The sequence below is a fragment of the Schistocerca nitens genome, chromosome 8, assembly GCF_023898315.1.
Source record: "Schistocerca nitens isolate TAMUIC-IGC-003100 chromosome 8, iqSchNite1.1, whole genome shotgun sequence".
Classification (NCBI taxonomy): domain Eukaryota; kingdom Metazoa; phylum Arthropoda; class Insecta; order Orthoptera; family Acrididae; genus Schistocerca; species Schistocerca nitens.
In genome coordinates this window covers 460508068-460524695 of record NC_064621.1, presented here as the reverse complement: position 1 = coordinate 460524695, position 16628 = coordinate 460508068, and positions in this window count along the sequence as shown.

Genomic DNA, 16628 nt, shown 5'->3' with positions numbered 1-16628 from the left:
AAGAGGTAGAATATAAATGAGAAATTGAATCCGATGATAAGAATTTGCTAGAATACAGGAGACTGGTGTTGAAACGAGGTTCACGGAGTAGAGAACATTCCTTCAGAATTACTGAAAAAGTTAGTCGAAGATACCATCACAAAACTGTTTCATCTGATACGCAAGAAAAATGGGACAGGGTTCAAGAAGAATGTAATGATCCAAGTGGCCAAAAATGCGGGTACTTACGTGGGTGAATTTTACCGAACTGTCAATTTAGATATTCATTATTTCAAAATACTTGAATTAGATAAGGATGAAAATAATGGCAGAAGTCCATCTTTGTATAGATCATTTTGGATTTCGTAGCAATTTAGGAATTGGGATGCAATACAGCCCCTAAGAGTTATATTAGAATGTAAGTTTAAACTATGGAAAAGTGTGCTTATAGGATTTGTAGATTTACTGAAAGCTTTCCACTATGTAGACATGAGTGTACTGTTTGCAGTACTGAAAGCATCGAAGAAAAAATACAGGGTGCGGAAGGCTGACCACGACTTTTATAGAAACCAGAATGCAGTTATCAGAATCGAAGGACATACAGCTAGGCAGTAATTGGGAATCGAGTGAGACAGGGTTGCAGTCTACATAATGCTTTACTAGATATGTACGCTGAGCAAGCTGTGAAGGAAACCAAGGAGAAACTTTAGAAGGAAATTAAAGAAGAAGAAATAAAACATTCAGGTTAGCAACCGAAAAGGCTTTGGAAGAAAACTGTTAACGAAGGTATGAGCGTACGGAGTAGGTTCCCAGAGATGTGAGTGGCTTGAAGACTCGACGACGAGTGTCCTTCAGAGACAACGGTATTATCAGGGGTGCCCCAGGGGAGTGTGATACGACCGCCATTAATTTTTGTTCTTATAAATGATTTGGTGGTCAGGGTTGGCGTCAATCTGCGGTTGTTTGCTGATGAAGCTGTGGTGTACAGTGAGGTGTCGAAAATGAATGACTGCGGAATGATACAAGATGCCTCAGACAAAATTAGTAGTTGGTGTGATGAAGGACATATGATGTAAGTTAAGGAGGATGAGAAGGAAAAAAACCGCAATGTTCGGATACAGAATTAGTAGAGGCCTGCTTGACATAGTCACGTCGTTTGAATATCTAGGCGAACGTTGTAAAGCGATGCCAAATGGAACTACCATGTGAGGACTGTGGTAGGGAAGGTGAATAGTCGATCTCCGTTTATCGGGAGAAATTTGTGAATGTGTGGTTCATGTGTAAAAGAGACCGCATATAGGAAGCTAGTGCGACCTATTCTTGAGTACTGCTCGAGTGTTTGGGATCCGCACCAGGACGGATTAGAGGAAAACATCGAAGCAATTCAGAGGCAGGATGCAAGATTGACTACCGGTATCTTGGAACAACATGCAGATGTTACGGAGATGTTTTGGGAACTGAAATGGAAATCCCTCAAGGGAAGGCGATGTTCTTTTCGAAGAACACAATTGAGAGAATTTAGAGAACCGGCATTTGAAGCAGACTGCAGAACGATCATATTGTCGCCAACATGAATCTCGCGTAAGGACTATGAAGATAAGATACGATAAACTGAGGTTGATTCAGAGGCACATGGACAATCGTTTTTCTCTCGCTCTCTCTGCGAGTTGAACAGCATAGGAAACTATTAATAGTGGTATAGAATACCCTCCGCCACTCACCGTACCGTGGCATGCGAGGTATGTATGTAGATGTAGATACATATGTAGAAGGGCAGCTGACCGAAATAGGTAGTGTCTTCGGAAGAGCGTATGAGATAAATATGAACAAAAATGAAATACGTTTAATAGAATGTAGTCCAAATAAATGAAGGTGTGGTAACTAAATTACGAGTTGAGACACTAAACGTAGTAGATGAGATCCAGTATTTGGCCAGCAAGTTAACTGATGATGTACGAAGAAGAGACCACATAAAACGCATACGAGTAATAATTAGAAATTTGTGTATGTGAAAGAGAAACTTGTTAACATTGAATATAAATCTGTACGGAATCCTTTTCTGAAGGTAATTTACTTGTCTGAAATCTATTATGGCACATAATGAAACCTAGAAGATTAGAAGGTCATACAGGAAGAGAAGGAAGAGTTTAGAAATGAAATAATAAATATTGGCGAAAACGACAAAGTAGGAAATATAATCTGACGCATCTAACGACAGCCTCTGCAGCGATTATTGTCACTAAAAAAGGAAGTAAGGGAGGGAGAAAGTTAGAGAATAATGCGAGGGCTATTCCGAAAGTAAGGTCCGATATGTCGCGAAATGGAAACCACGGTAAAAATCAAAAATGTTTTATTTGCAACAGTTAGATACACCTTGCAGCTACTTATCTCCATAGTCGCCGACCCGACTTAGACGTGTATCGTAGCGTTGTACCAACTTTCCCATACCCTCGCTATAGAAGGCAGCCGCCAGTGCTCTCCGCCAATTCTCTACGCTGGCCTACGGCTCGTTGTCTTGTGCCGAAATGTTGTCTTCATAACCAGCGGTTCATGTGACCAGAGCTCAAACTCAGAGGGAGACAATTACGGGCTGTATTGTGGGTACTCTCACATTTCCATTTGAAAACGATGCAGAAGCATCTTCATTGCCCCTGCAGAATGCGGCTGAGAATTGTCTTGAAGACGAAACAGCACGACAGTTATGTAATGTTAGCTGCATAGCTTCAGGGGAAATTTCTCACCAGGCCCCCGTACTTGGCGGCAGACACTATTTTCTAGACATCTTTACGCACTCACTGCGAGCTCAGAAATGAGAAGAGCGACGTGATGCTAACTGGGGTTATACTAGAGACACTACCCAACACATCTGTGCAAAGCTTTATCGGATTTTCATAGTCGTTTCCAGTTCGTGACCGATCGGACCTTACTTTCGGAATAGCCCTCGTATATAACTGTGATTTTCAACAACTTAACAATGGAAAGATGTAGTCAAGTTCATCAAATCTTAGAGAATACCGCGCTTATATCATCTAGAGGGGATAACGGATGACAAAATGCCCAAAAGACTAATAAAAAGATTTCATTGCAACACATCTAAGGTCAGCCACAGAACAAGATGGTGGAAAATGTGTTGAAGACCTTACGAAACTGAAGATTTGTGGATGGAGGAGCAGTAAAAGAGATGTATGGAGCCAAATTTTTGATGAGCGTAAGGGCCGTCAATGTTTGTACCAAAGATGATGTAGAAGTATAATTTTTACTGTAACGATTTGTGGCATGTTCTACTGGCAGTGGTGTACACGATACCTCTTACCAAAAATAACATGACTGTTACAGTAGGCAGCTTTAGATGATGTATTACTCGAAGCTTTCGTTAAGACATGAGCATGTGTTTTGGGTCTTGTTTAGCTTAGTGTCTGTAGCTTTGCAAGTTCATTTCGAGCGGTCTTTCAGTCCGTGGTATCATGTATCGATACCGCCATACAGGGATATCAAGTTGGTAACGTAATAGCAAGTTTCCATCCAAAGAAATGAAATGAGCAGATGGCATCGTTGGCCAGGAGTCCCCATCCGGGGAAGTTCGGCCGCCAAGTGCAAGTCTAATGTCATTCGACGCTACATTGGGCGACTTTTGCGCCGGTGATGAGTTTGAAATGATGATGAGGACAACGCAACACCCAGTTCCTGAACGGAGAAAATCTCCAACTCGGCCGGGAATCGAACCCAGGCCCGCTTGCATGGGAGGGTAGCACGTTACTACCCGGCTAAGCAAGCGGACAGTTGCCATCCAATGTCGATTGCAATCGTGCAGGATCCGGGGCCCAATGGAGCACTTCTGCTGAGCCACACCTACAGTGGCTCAGTACCACGAGCGTCGTCTGCCGTCACAATATAGGACGGCTGGCGGCAGCCACAAGCACATTCGAGCTTGGATCAACTTCGTTCTTGGACGCTATGCAGAAGTCACCTAGTCACTGTTTCGACTCACGCTGGACTCTCTTTCTTGTTTATTATTTGTTTATTTATTTATTTATTTATTGTTCCGTGGGACCACATTTAGGAGAAGTCTCCATGGTCATGGAACGAGTCAATACATGAAATTATAACACGACTGTAGAAACAGATAAAATGAAATATAAGAAACATATTTAGGCGACAAGTCGTTAGTTTAAATAAAGAAAATCAAGAATGTAACACTGGAAATTTTTTAGCTCTTCCAGGAGCTCCCCGACAGAATAGAAGGAGTGAGCCATGAGGAAACTCTTCAGTTTAGACTTAAAAGTGTTTGGGCTACTGTTAAGATTTTTGAGTTCTTGTGGTAGCTTATTGAAAATGGATGCAGCAGAATACTGCACTCCTTTCTGCACAAGAGTCAAGGAAGTGCATTCCACATGCAGATTCGATTTCTGCCCAGTATTAACTGAGTGAAAGCTGCTAACTCTTGGGAATAAGCTAATATTGCTAATAACAAACGACATTAAAGAAAATACATACTGTGAGGGCAATGTCAAAATTCCCAGACTATTGAATAGAGGTAGACAAGAGGTTTTCGAACTTACACCATACATAGCTCGAACAGCCCGTTTTTGAGCCAAAAATACCCTTTTTGAATCAGAAGAATTACCCCAAAAAATAATACCATATGACATAAGCGTATGAAAATATGCGAAGCATACTACTTTTCGTGTTGAAATGTCGCTTATTTCAGATACTGTTCTAATGGTAAATAAAGCGGCATTTAGTTTCTGAACAAGATCCTGAACATGGGCTTTCCACAACAGCTTACTATCTATCCGTACGCCTAGGAACTTGAACTGTTCCGTCTCGCTTATAACATGCCCATTCTGTCTGATTAAAATGTCAGTTCTTGTTGAATTGTGAGTTAGAAACTGTAAAAACTGAGTCTTACTGTGATTTAGCATCAAATTATTTTCCACAAGCCACGAACTTATATCATGAACTACATTATTTGATAATGTTTCAATATTACACACAAGATCCTTCACTACCAAGGTGGTGTCATCAGCAAACAGAAATATTTTTGAATCACCTGTAATACTAGAAGGCATATCATTTATATAAACAAGAAACAGCAGTGGCCCCAGCACCGACCCCTGGGGAACGCCCCATTTAACAGTGCCCCATTGGGACTAAACATCATTACCACTCTCAATATTGCGGAGGATTACCTTCTGCTTTCTGTTCTTAAAGTAGGAGGCGAACCAATTGTAAGCTACTCCCCTTACTCCATAATGTTCCAACTTCTGCAGTAATATTTTGTGGTCAACACAGTCAAAAGCCTTCGTTAAATCAAAGAAAACACCTAACGTTCGCAACCTTTTATTTAATCCGTCCAAAACCTCACAGAGAAAAGAGACTATAGCATTTTCAGTTGTTAAGCCATTTCTAAAACCAAACTGTACATTTGACAGCAAATTATGTGAATTTAAATGCTGCAGTAACCTTGTATATACAACCCTCTAGATAACTTTAGCAAACACCGATGGCACAGAAATAGGTCTATAATTGTCAACATTATCCCTGTCTCCCTTTTTATAAAGTGGCTTCACTACCGAGTACTTTAATCGGTCAGGAAACCGACCACTCCTAAAGGAAAAGTTACAGATATGGCTAAGTACTGAGCTAACATACGTGGAACAATACTTCAGTATTCTGCTACATACCCCGTCATATCCATGAGAGTTCTTGGTCTTTAGTGATTTAATTATTAACTCAATCTCCCTCTTGTCAGTATCATGGAGGAGCATTTCAGATAACAGTCTCGGAACACTTATTTCTAAGAGCGCTATATGATTCCCTGTTGGGACTAGGTTTCTATTTAGTTCACCTGCTATATTCAGAAAGTGATTATTAAGTACTGTACATATATGCGACTTATCAGTAACACGGACATCCCCACTACGCACTGATTCTATATCCTCGACCTGTCTCTGCAAACCAGCCACTTCCTTTACGACTGAGTCTTCGTACGTTCAGAGAAATACAAGTTAAGTTAATCTCTTGCTGTGTTATTTGATCGTTAATCACTTCTGCTTCTGTACAGCTTTGCTGTGACCACAGCTGCTCCACCTTTCTGTAGCCCACCTCGCCTTGGTTGTGTATGAGGTCTTACACAGCACAATCAGTACCGTCCACTCTGAAGCACAAAAGTGAACATCAAAAAACTGTAGTGCAGCAGTTTTTCCCCCCGAGGTTGAGAAAGGGCAGTGTGTTTGTTCCTGTAGCAGGTTTGCCGATGCAAACCTATTCTGAGGGTACAGTGAGAGATGTATGTGAGCGATCGGTGGCGAGTGGGTGGCGGGCAGCGTTAGCGCGGCCCTCTGCAGAGAACAGAGACGGCGGGCGCCAGGCTGAGCGATGTCTTACTCGGGGCGCGCGCCGTGACGCATGGCCTGCATTAGCGGCCGACAACCAGACGGATGTCCTCACCTGCTGCGGCCTCACCTGGCGCAGCGAGCGCCGCCGCGCCTTCTGCTTCTGCTGCCAGCGCTACGCACCCAGGGCCTCTCCGGCTCTGATTCAAAGGTGACACACCACCTCCTACCTCGCCAACGTTTAAATTTCAGTGTTCTGAGCCGGCAGCCCCAGAGAATGTTAAATATTTTCTTGTCGTTGTGGCCCAGGCCGCAAGGTACAACATGCCAAATGGACATATTTGAATTACTATATGTAGCAAGGATAACACCGGTGTTTCAGTACACAGCAACCCATGTACAGGACTCCAAGTGAGGAATGACGGCGGAAGGTGAGATGTAATTTGTCAGGAGTGAATGAGCGTCTTATATTTAAAAAAGGATTGCGTGTATTGCAAATTTGGGCTAAAATATCCTAATGATGGTATACTCAATCCACAAGCCAGTCCCATAGGCAACAGGGATGGGTCGCCAGAAGTTACAAAAATTTAAACGAGCGTTCACTTAGGGCAGATGGCCTAGGGCATCTGTCAACTCTCTCAACATGGCTCTGTCCATCTCTTTACTATTCAACTTTCAATATCAATGCTCTTTTAAACTGATTATACAGTGTAAGCTTTCACACCGGTATTGTCTTCACTTAAAGCTTCCGGGCTGCTAGGCAGTGGTCGATGCATAAAACTCTCCCCTGACGTTTCGCCTCCGACTGCGGGAGACATCCTCCGAAGTAAAGCAACGAAGTGCAAAGAGAACTCGAGGAAGCGTTGAGTATATAGGCAGTACCGCGGGCGCCGCTGCCCATGACGTGACGTCGGCTATGAGACTGTCTCTAGTAATGTCAACATTCACAATTGAAAGTAATCGATCGTCATGCTTGTGATGCAACGCTGACACCCAAATTTTATTCAGTTTAACACCTTCGTCTTTCCTGTTAAAATTATTTCGATGTTTATCAATATAGATAGCCTCTCTAGACATGCGTGCACAATAATGCGAGGATTTAGATATGACGCTCGTCTCGCTGAATTTTATTTCATGTTTACCTTCCTGGTAAACAGCTTCTGCTACGGCCGATTTATCCATGTGACCCAGGCGGCAACGATAAAACGGCCGTAGCACATATTTACCAGGAAGGTAATCATGAAACTAAATTCATTTTCACGCCTTCGTCTTTCCTGTTAAGATTATTACGGTGTTTATCAATCTGGATAGCCTCTCTTTATACGTGCGCGAATAATGATGGGAGATTTTAGATATGACGCTCGTAACGCTGAATTTTATTTCATGATGGTACACAAAGAGAAGTGCGAACACCCGTCTTGTTGAACATCAGAGGAATTGCCGCCTGGGTCACACGGATAAATCGGCCGTAGCAGAATATGTTTACCAGGAGTGTAATCGTGAAATAAAATTCAGCGAGACGATCCTCATATTTAAATCCTCGCATTATTATGCGCGCATGTATAGAGAGGCTATCGAGACTGATAAACACCGTAACAATTTTAACAGGAAAGACGAAGGTGTCAAACTGGATAAAATTTGGATGTCAGCGTTGTACCGGAAGCGTGGCGATCGATCACTTTCAATCGAGAAAGTTGGCCTTACCAGAGACAGTCTCATAGCCGACGCAACGTGATGGGCAGTGGGACCTCAGTACTACCTATATAATCAGCGCTTCCACGAGTTCTCTTTGCAGTTCACCACCTTACCACGAAAGATGTCTCCCGCAGTCGGAGACGAAACATCAGGGGAAAGTTTCACACATCGACCACGGGCTATCGGCCTGTAAGTTTTAAGTGAAGACAATACCGGCCGTGAAAGCGTACATTGTATGATCGAACGCTTCTACGGGGAGATATGTCAACATCGGTTCGGCGATTCGAAGGAATGCGCAAGAAGACAGCACAACTGTGTACCCTCATCTTCCTGTTACGCTGCTGGGACACTGCCGGCCGAAGTGGCCGTGCGGTTCTAGGCGCTGCAGTCTGGAACCGCGAGACCGCTACGGTCGCAGGTTCGAATCCTGCCTCGGGCATGGATGTGTGTGATGTCCTTAGGTTAGTTAGGTTTAACTAGTTCTAGGTTCTAGGGGACTAATGACGTGAGAAGTTGAGTCCCATAGTGCTCAGAGCCATTTGAACCATTTCTTTGCTAGGACACCTCGACGGTTCCGAAATTTCTGAAGGTGAAGATGGTGTTTCGCTCGGCGCAGGCTCGAAGTAATTACAACCGTATGAAATCTTCAATGTTACGGGAGAAGGTTCATCAGACGCGGCGAGCACTGGCGGAAACCAGCAGTAAGCTTTTTCATCTCCACTTGGTTATTAGTAATGCTATGCAGTGTGATGATTGGAATAATATTGACGGCCTAACATTCAAAACTATTGACGTTAGTTCAGAAATATCAGCAAATAGACAGAAGAAGAAGTTCGCTTACAGAAGAACACTTCGGGAGGTGTTGAAACCGGTTATCCAGTCAACATTATTTAAGCGATCTTGGCTTTTGAATTATTTCTACAACAGAGTGATCGTCCCACTACGCACTATGTTTTCACTGCAAAGTTCTCGAATTGTTATAAACCTGTCTGATAAATATTTGCCAAAAGCTGAAATTTCAGTACTAGCCAAAGGAGGCAATTTTGGTGTGACGCCCCGAACCGTACCCACAGAGGATATTGTAGTAAATGTTGAGACAGGTATCAGTCAGCTTCCACAGCAGTCTGCTGATGTAATTAGGACGGAAACAGCTAGGATATTACGTACATGTCAGCCACCTAACAGTAATTTGTTGCAGGCACAAGGCAAGGTGCTGAGGGATATAAACGCAGCTAAAAACATTATTGTTCTTAATGCAGATAAGGGTAATGCCACTGTCATATTGAACAGTGAGAACTATCATGCTAAGATCAATGATGTTTTGGTTCCCTCCACTTACAAAGAACTTCAGAAGAATCCGACTATGAAGATTTTAAAAATGACCAATCGACTGCTGGAAGCGTCTTCATTCTCCTCCGACGATAAGAAGCTGCTTTGTAAAACAGAAGCGTATCCACCTAGACTTTATGGATTATCCAAAGTGCATAAAGCTGAGGTTCCGTTGAGGCCAATTGTCAGCGCTATAGGCGGTCCCACCCACCAATTAGTTAGGCACCTTGCCTCACTGCTGCAACCGTATGTTGGTAGGACGGACAGTCATATTAAAAATTCAGCTCCTTTCACTGACAAGTTAAAGGAAATGAGCATGGTTCCGGATGATATCATCGTCAGTTTTGATATTGTGTCGTTATTTACCATGATTCCGGTAAACGAAGCTGTCTTATGCATAGCGGATATTTTTCCTGCCGATATTGTGGCATTATTCTTGCCTCACCACAACCTACTTTCAATAAAACAGTGACTTTTATGAACAAAATGCCGGGGTGGCTATGGGTGGTCCTATTAGTCCTGCTGTAGTTCGGAGGATGTCTCTGCAATCGGAGACGAAACATCAGGGGAGGGTTTTATACATCTACCATTGCCTATCAGCCCGGAACTTTTAAGTGAAGACAATACCAGTCGTGGAAGCTTCACTGTATGATCAATTTAAAAGAGCATTGATATTGAAAGTTGAATAGTAAAGAGATGGACAGAGCCATGTTGCAAGAGAGACAGGGGCATGCGATCTAAATACAAGAGGGAGTCGACAGATGCCCTAGGCCATCTACCCTATAGCAACACTATGTAAGGTGGCAACTGTCTTACACCTTACATGAGTCCATTTAACGTGATTGTAATCACTTTGCGAGCACTTTAGGTCAATAAAAACGACTGACAGCGGCGAAATCGCTTTGTAGATAAGTAGTTGTCTGTTGGAGTAATAGTCTAAATTACGGTGTAGGAAATCTATGTGGGATCGGACCTTTTTATGTCTCCCAGGGCTTTCCGCAAGGTGCAGTTTTAAGTCCTCTCGTGTATTCTCTATATACGCACGACCTAGAACGCATAATTACTTCCCCCACAAAAATCCTACAGTTTGCTGATGATATATGTGTTTATTCTACTGCTGCTTCATATCTTCAGGCCAAAACGGCATTAACCACAACCATCGCACACATCGATGAGTGGCTCTCTATCAATAGGCTGGAGATCTCGGCTGAGAAATCAGCAGTCGTTCCAAGTCGACGACAGCTCGCACTGAAGATCACATTACCTGTGGCAAGTACACCTTCCAAATAAAATCTCATGCTCGATTTCTGGGGATGATTTTTGACTCTCGGTTAAGCTGGGCGCCCCACATCCGATCCACCGTTACCAAGTGTGAAGAAGGTTTAAATGTAATCAGATCACTCACTCGTGTCTGGTGGGGAGCGCACCAGAGTGTTTTACTCACCATGTACCGAGGGATAATTCGATCTCGATTCTACCACACTGCGTCAAAGATTCATCTCTCCGAATTAGATACTCTTCAATATAGAGCCATTCGTACCTGTCTTGGAGCCATGCGATCGACGCCCACCAACGCCCTTTTAATAGAAGCAGGGGAGATGCCCTTGAGCATTAGGTGCCAAATGTTATCGGACAAATTCTACATTCAAGGCATGGCCATTATGGACAGTTCCGTCTATCAAACTAGAGACTGCATTTATCGACTGTGGATTGCATCCCACTAAAGGAATAAAGTGCCAGCCGTTTGTGCCAGATTTGACACTTGATCACCTGTCATACATTCTATACGGCGTTCAGCGCATCTACCTGTTTTTTAATATGATTTTCAAATGCTCTGCTCCCAGATCCCAGTCCATTATTTAAGTACGACGTGGCTGGACAGTACTAATGTCAACGTTGGCTTCAATCGTCTCGTTCAAGCACAATGGCAGGGTTTTCTCTGTGTATATACCGATGGCTCCAAAATTCCGCAAAAAGAGTGTACAGGATGCGCTTTTTTCTGCCCTCAGATCCAGATCCGCAAAACCTTCAAACTGCCTACGAGCACTTCTATTTTTACGGCGGAGACAGTGGCAGTTTTGGAAGCACTTAAGTTTGTCTCTAGCACTTCCTTCCCCAAGATATTGATAGTACCTGACTCGCAGGCCGTTCTTAAAAACATTCAATACAGTCGATGGAACAAAACAACCAACAGTTATATCTTGGATGTGATATCTGAATATATTCGCAGCCCACGCACGGGCCGGACGATCCGTTTGTTGTGGGTACCTTCCCACTCTGGTATCCTCTATAATGATGAAGTTGATGCATTAGCCAAACAAGCGGCAACCTCAGGCACCGTCCTGGATCTGCACCTTCCTTATAAAGACTACTTGCGTGAACTCAAGGATCACGCAAGACAACAATGGCAGGAAATGTGGAACGTTTCTCAACAGACAAAAGGCGGTTATTACGCAGTGCTACAACCTCGGATTCCTTCACAGCCGTGGTTCATGAGGACACATCTGGACCGATCCACGATTTCTACCATCATAAGACTCCGCTTCAATCATGCCTCTTTCCCACAACATCTACATCGGATCAACGTTTACAGTTCACCAGCATGTGAGTGTGATCCTGAGTCGGAAGCTGATGTCAGCCACATCTTATTTATGTGCCCCAAATTTGACCGTGAACGGTTGGTCTTTCTGAAGACATTGCTGAGTATGGGCTGCCATCTTCCTCAATCAGCTTCTTCTCTTTTGTGTACTAAAGACGTTCGTCTATATAAAGTGATAGTTAACTTCATCAAGACTACTGGTTACAATCTGTAGGTTTTAATGGTGAACATAAATTATAAATATGTCTTGCTGATGAAAACATTTCAGAAGTGGTGTGAATTGTAAGCCAAGACACTTTTAATTATTTTCCAATTCAATTCAATTCAATTTTTAAAACATTATGTACAAAACTGTAACAGTTAAGCTTTTTATTCTTGTAAATATGCATTTCTGTATTTGTTTATTCAATTATGTGTACATTGTCACTATGTGTTGCCGATGGCTAAATTGAGTACACACTCAAAGGCCAAATAAAAAAAAAAATCTATGTGGAAACACATTGGAACGCTGGATAGGTAATACAGCGAGAAGTAAGCGATTTTGTTATTATAAGATTTTGCGGAGATGCAGTATGCGAGACAGAGCTCGGCTACCTCCCCGGCTAGCCGCCAAAGGCCACAGCCTAACGGCATGAATGGTAAACTGGGAAAGTCCTGTAATCTGTTTAGAGAGGCCACAGCAGCCGCCAGCCTCCGAGGGTTGTGCGGCTGCAGGTATTCAAGTTTTTACCGAAACAGCGCAGTGGATAGCTGGACAGGCTTTCCTGTGCGTGCTCTCGCCTATGTCCCACTAATTCTATGACTTCGAGCAACTCAAGTGGGGCAGGCCAGGAGTTCCGAATAACAAAAACTTTCAACGCAGGAGTCTGTGTTCGTTACGACGGGGAATCTTGCCGGTAAAATCTCGAGTGGTCTCTTAGGAGAAAAATGCCAGTAAATGTATTATTGCCCACAGCTATGGTTCTTCCCAGCTGGTGTGGGCGGAGTTTACTAGTGAAATTTTGTAGAAAGGGAAGAATTGTGGAAAAGAATTCTATTCCCAAGCCGTACATTGGTCGGCATTGGCAAACAGTATTTTGAGAGCTTCTAGTGGTGTGATTCACTCGGTAAAACTGGAGGTGGGAAAACAGAGGTGAAGAGCGATCTTGCTCGACTCTCTGTAGGGGTCTTCCGTTCTGGGCTCTCGTACTGAGAGCACGTTAGCCAGGTCGTCCCCCGTCATGATCTTTCGTTCTGAGAGGACGTTAGCCGCGTCAGCTCTTTGCTGCCGGGAAGATTGTTGCAATTAGAGAAGTTTACGGACAGCGGTCCGTTGTCCGAGTATTGTAGGATTGTACTTTCCGAGACGCCACACGCCGACCGCACACCCGCCCCGTCGCCGTTGGAGACCGCCGCTGCAACAGGAATATTACGGTGAGATCGCTCACGCTTCGGCCTGTCTTGGGAGTAATGTTAAATAGTTGGATCACTTCCAATTGCTGTTTCCACAGAGGTTTCACGATACTTTCGGGTGTAGTGGTTCTTCGTATTTTACGTTTTGTGTCGATGTCAGTCGGTCAGCCAAGTTATGTGAGATCGCACTTTGGACTGATTTTAACACAGATCACTACCAATGCCAGTTAGGAGGCTCATTTGTAAATTGTTCATTGTGTTTTATTCAGCATTGATCTGAAGGTTGTAATAAAATTATTGTGATTCAGTAGAGCCTTTACTTTCAATAGTTGATCCTGAATTCACCGTTTTACTTTATTTTATTTTTGTGTGTGTTTGTTTGATGTCATTGAACACCCTAAGTGTTCGTGAACGTTCATGTTTGGATGTAAAAATAGTTGTGATTTATCGTCAACACTACCACAGCAGATTAATTAGGGGTGACAGGGCCACATTTAAATACAGCGTTATCCATTTTTTGGTACAGTTCCAGTCCCAATTTATCTGTAAGTTGTTTGTCAGGAGCGAACACACGCAAAATCGGACAAGCAACGGGTGGGGTGTTACAACTAAAACATAAGAGAGACAGGGAGTAGAACTAAATTACAAGAGCACATAATTCAGAAGTATCTCTCTGCAAGACGGTGCGTCTATCTCACACCGCCAGACTGGTTATTAAAATAATGCTGAGCTATGCAGCGACTTAGTGCAGTCCACGTACTGCACTTAAGCTTTGGTCCACCCATTCAATACTTGTATAATGGCATGTGTACATGGCTAAAGCGACTGTATACTGAATGTAAAAATCTTAACGAGATGAAAAGACGTTAAGCATTATTAGTTTCTTGTGAATCACATCGTGACTGACAACCGGGGTTGTACGCAGGTTAAAACCCGCCCAATCTTCTTACCTATCTAAACATCAGCAGTTAATTCTTTGGTGGGTCGGACTTTCGCCCTTCAGTGGCGACTTTACATAGACGTGAGTTACTTATTAATTAGTATAGTGTTTAGCATTGCCTGCGTGTCCCTGAGTGCCAAATAATCCGAAGTTCCATAAATATCACTTGAGTTTTAGCCCCAGTTTCTATCCCAAGCAAAAAACGGAAACCTAACTACTGAACTTCAGACCGCCTAAAGAGGATTGACAGTTTATTGAATATTTCCTAGTAACTTTCTTTTATACGGTACGTCAGGTTACAGATCACAGGAGAAGGGAAGGTGTCCTGGTATGCACACTATGGCGAAGCCCTTTCACTGCTACAGATGCGCTCTTTGCATTCCATGCTGAGCGCGGCTTTGTTGTTGCTGTGCTGTTTGCTGAATGCTGATACCTGTTCTGAGAGACAGCATTCTGACTGTTATGGAGTTCTTATCAGCCGATTTTAAGAAAACTATGCACGATGCATGAAGTGAATCATGACCGAATAAAGAACAAGTTCAATGACATCCGAATGTAAATAAAATGGTAGCAAAATTATCATTCACAAGAATCGCCACATTGCTCCAACTTGATTAAACAACGAAATTATAAGATTACATAACTACGTGAGAAGTGATTTCCGTCTTTCAGGGTTACGAATGAATAAAACCAGTAAATACGGTTGGCAGTGTTATTTTTACTACATATAAGATAAAATAACAGCTGTTGTCCCAATAGTCACCAGAAGATGGATGTACGCAGATATTTCAGTTACAGTTCAAACGAACATTGGTCATGTATTGCTAAAATTCGGTAGGGTGACCTGATTTTGAAACAAATATGACCTAAAGTATTTTTTGAATAGATGTGACGTGAAGCACCACTTGCAAGTATGACAACATACTCTATCTCTCTCAAATGCCTATAGATTTATTGAAGTAAATATTCTTATCTTGTTTAAAACTACTTCTGTCATTATTCAAATTTCTGACCCGAATGTAATAACTGGTTGCACAAAGGAATACAATACTTACAAATTAAATGTTATTTTAATTGTGTTGTAACTTCCTTTGCACGATTTTTTGTTCTTTAGTGCATACAGGGGCGAGGAACAGATGCGGTTTGTAGAGAGAGAATTCAGATATTAACTTATTCTACATCTAATATCAAAATGTAAAAGTAATACATAACTTTGTTTGCTGTAGTTGCAGCGTCAGTTGCTAACAGCAGATCTGAATGTTGAAATATATACAGATACAAAGGTTACAGTTCAGTCACCCTTCAATAAAATGACTGTTTCGTGGATGTCGATCCTTGACAGCTTTGACAGTCTGTTAATGATACGAAATGGCAAACACAAACACTAGTCTCTGTGCATCAACGTTTGAACTTATGTACATCCGCCGCTGGATCTCCGGAGAGGGGATGCTTGCATATCATTGGCAGCGGCGTATGCGTTTGTGGCGGCGCCCTTATGCCGCGGTGGTTGCTGACTATGGGAAACGCGCCGGCTGTGACTGGTACCGCACGTGTTTGAGAGTGAGGCCGACCGGATGGCGGCCAATACGGCAAATTGGAGTCTTTAAAACCTGTCAATTAGTAAAATAAGATCTATTACCTGCTTTCATACTTTCTGTTATACTCTGTCTCATGTTGCTAACACCGATTAATAGAACACATAGGTAACTGAACCATCTGACACTGGTCTTCAGGTTCCGTTCTGTTCTTTAAGCCTTCTGACTGTACATTATCATACATTTTGTGTTACGCTAATTTAAAGTGAATCCAATTTTTAATCCTCCTGTTGCCGTCACCTTAGAGATTTCTTTCAGAGCATTTATACCTCTTATGGGGACAAATGGGATAAATATGGAATGACCAACGATGGGTTAAAACTCTACGAGCATGGAATGTCAGAAGACTGAATGTAGCAGGAAAGCTAGAAAATCTGAGAAAGGAAAAGCAAAGGCTTAATCGAGATATTCTGGGGGGGGGGGGGGGGGGGGGGGGGTTGAGGGGGGCATCGAAGTGAAATGGAAACAAGACAAGGATTTCTTTTGAGACGGAAATAGGGTAATTTCAACAGGAGCAGAAAATGGTGTAACGGGAGTAGGATTCTTTATCAATAGGAAAGTAGTACTGAGGGTGAGCTACTGTGAACAGTTCAGTGATACGGTTATTCTCGTCAAATTCGACATCAAAAGGAGCAGCGCCGGCGACGGTTGTTCAGGTATACATGACAACGTCGCAAGCAGAAGATGAAGATATAGAGAAATTATATGAGGATGTTGAACTGGTGATTCGGTATGTAAAGTGACATAAAAAATCCAACAATTAT